A 3,384-nucleotide genomic window follows, 5' to 3' on the forward strand; every position below is an offset into this window, starting at 1 on the left:
TTTGATCTCCTTGCTATCCAAGGGATTCTCTTTGAAAGCATCAATTCTTAGACAATAAGCTTTCTTTATGGCTCAACTCTCACATCCATACATGCCTACTAGAAAAAAACAGCTTTGACTATATAGACCTTTGTTGACAAAGTGATGTCTCTGTTTTTTTAATACACTGTCTAGGTTTATCATAGTTATTCTTACAAGGAGCAAGCATCTTTTAATTTTGTGACTGCAGTCACCATCCACATTGATTTTGGAGCCCGAGAAAATGAAATCTGACACTGTTTCCACATTTCCACCATCTATTTGCTATGATGTGATAGGACTGGACACTATGATCTTCATTTTTTGAATGTTAAGAGCATTAGAATAATTATAATGTCAACAGGAAAAAACTTGCAAGGTAAGTCTGGCTATAATTTCCAACAAGGTAGAACTTTCTTAAAAGGAGTTATCTCAAATGAATAAAGAAATCTTTGGATGGCTATCTATAATGGAATAAATAAAATGGACATTTATGTGATTAAAACAAAATTTGATATTACTACACTACTTCAGGTTAAATAGGCCAAAAGGGAACAGCTACTGGTACCCTGTGTTAAAAGCCAAGCAAGTCTTTCAATTTACCCCAGTTTTAAAATATATGTTTAAAGGGGCTAGAAAATTTTACACTGAGATATCTGGCAAGCAATGATTTGGTATAACAGTTAGGCCAAAGGGCCTGGCCTCCTTGGCTCAATGCCATTCTTGGGATCCCAGAGCTTTTTATTTAAAAGTAGATAAAATGGACAGGGAACAGCAACAGAAACAACATCAAAAATTTTCTAAAGCTCCTCCTCTAAGAAAAAAGCATGTTGCTGCTACTGCTAAGTCACTTCAGTCGTGTCCAACTCTGTGCAACCCCATAGATGGCAGCCCACCAGGCTCTGCCATCCTTGGGATTCTCCAGGCAAGAACACTGGAGTGGGTTGCCATTTCCTTCTCCAATGCATGAAAGTGAAAAGTGAAAGGGAAGTCACTCAGTTGTGTCTGACTCTTCATGACCCCATGGACTGAAGCCTACCAGGCTCCTCTGGCCATGGGATTTTCCAGGCAAGAGTACTGGAGTGGGTTGCCATTGCCTTCTCCAAAAACATGTTGATCAGATCCTAAAGAAAGCTAAAGTTAAAGGTATAAAAATCAATAGAATTTAGATGAAAGTATACAAAATTGGTATATTTAAATGCACTTCTATAAGATAATTGCATCTCTTGTTTAATTATATTGTAGGATAGACATGTTTCATTGGGGAATAATTCCCCAGTGTGCTATCATAAGACAAGGCATATAGATTGCCACGAAGAGAATATTAACTGAACACACTGAACAATAGAGTTATCTGGGCTATATAAAGTAAATAAAAACTAAAAACTATGTTCTCTGTCTCTCTGTGACTGGCTGAGGAAGCACTGTAGCACAGGGATGGTAGCCTTGCAGGGCTACTACAGCACTAGGGTGTCAGTTGGTCCTGCCCAGAACACTTCAGTTCTTCCCTAGAAAGATATATTTAATAACTGATTGGTGTGTCCCCTGAATACAAGAAAATGGAAAATGAACAGAGGAAACCTTTACCAAAACTAGTGTCAAATTTGGTAAATGCCCTGCTGAAGATATGGAAGAGGAACAAGCTTTTAAAAGATTTAGAAATACTGATGAGATGGTTGAATTATGTATTCTGCCTCAAAGCAAGAATGCTGGGGCAGTGATAGGAAAAGGAGGCAAGAATATTAAGGCTCTCCATACAGACTACAATTGCCAGTGTTTCAGTCCCAGACAGCAGTGACTCCCAGAGCATATTGAGCATCAGTGCTGATATTGAAATGATTGGAGAATTTCTGAAGAAAATCATCCCGACCTTGGAAGACGGCCTGCAGTTGCCATCACCCACCACAACCAGCCAGCTCCCACTTGAATCTGATGTTGTGGAATGCTTACATTGCCAACACTATAAAGGAAGCGACTTTGACTGTGATATGAGACTATTGATTCATCAGAGCACAGCAGGAGGAATTATTGGAGTCAAAGGTGCTAAAATCAAAGAACTTTGAGAGAATATTCAGACAACAGTCAAGCTTTTCCAGGAATGTTGTCCTCAATCTACTGACACAGTCGTTCTTATTGGGGGAAAACCTGATAGGTTTGGAGAGTTCATAAAGATCATCCTTGATCTTATATCTGAGTCTCCCACTAAAGGACACGCTCAACCTCATGATCCCAATTTTTATGATGAAATCTATAATTATGGTGGTTTTACAATGATGTTTGATGACCACCGTGGACGTCCTGTGGGAATCCCCATTCAGGGAAGAGGTGGCTTTGACGGAATGCTACCTGGTCTGGGTAGGGGGTCCCATGCCTCCTTCCAGAAGAGATTATGATGATATGAGACCTTGTCAAGGACCTCTTTCACCCCCTCCTGGACGAGTTGGCCGGGGTGGAAGTAGAGTTCGGAATTTTCCTCTTCCACCACCACCACCACCTAGAGGAGGAGATTTAATATCCTATTATAGAAGAGGAAGACCTGGACACCGTTACCATGGCATGATTGGTTTCAGTGCTGATGAAACCTGGGACTCTGCAATAGACACATGGAGCCTCTCAGAGTGGCAGATGGCTTCTGAACCACAGGGTGGCTCTGGATATGATTATTCCTATGCAGGGGGTCATGCCTCATACGGTGATCTTGGTGGACCTATTATTACAACACAACTATTCCCAAAAATTTGGCTGGATCTTATGGGCAAAGGTGGTAAGTGGATTAAACAAATCAGTCATGAGTCAAAAGCTTCCATCATAATTGAGGAGCCTTTAGAAGGATCCAAAGATCAGATCATTACCATTACAGGAACATAGGACCAGATATAAAATGTACAGTATTTGCTGCAAATCAGTGTGAAGCAGTATTCTGGAAAGTTTTTCTAAGACTAGTGAAGAACTGATGGAGAGGGAAATGGCAACCCACTCCAGTACTCTTACCTAGAGAATCCTACGGACAGAGGAGCCTTGGTGGGCTGCCGTCTATGGGGTCACACAGAGTCAGACAGACTGAAGCAACTTAGCAGCAGCAGCAGCAGCAGCAGCAGTGAAGAACTGAAGGAGTCCTGCATCTTTTTTTGTTGTTTGCTTGATCTGCTTCTGTTTAAAAAGCCAACATTCCTCTGCTTCATAGGTATTCTGCATTTGAGATGTAGTAAAACCTTTGCTATTCACCAGATGTAATGTTTTAGTTCCTTACAAACAGGGTTGGGGGTGGGGGAGGGTGTCCTAAAACTAACTTTGAAATTTTGAAACAGCAGCAGAGTGCAGTGAATTTTAATTTTTGTTCATTGTTGGTGGTTTAAAGAGGTCCCC

General features: G+C 40.9%; 1 pseudogene; it reads left to right on the forward strand.

The window, feature by feature from the left end:
• The first annotated feature begins 372 nt into the window (after positions 1–372).
• Positions 373–2,971, forward strand: LOC133258025 (heterogeneous nuclear ribonucleoprotein K-like; annotated as a pseudogene).
• The last annotated feature ends 413 nt before the right edge of the window (positions 2,972–3,384 follow it).

This window comes from Bos javanicus, chromosome 12, assembly GCF_032452875.1.
Source record: "Bos javanicus breed banteng chromosome 12, ARS-OSU_banteng_1.0, whole genome shotgun sequence".
NCBI lineage: Eukaryota > Metazoa > Chordata > Mammalia > Artiodactyla > Bovidae > Bos > Bos javanicus.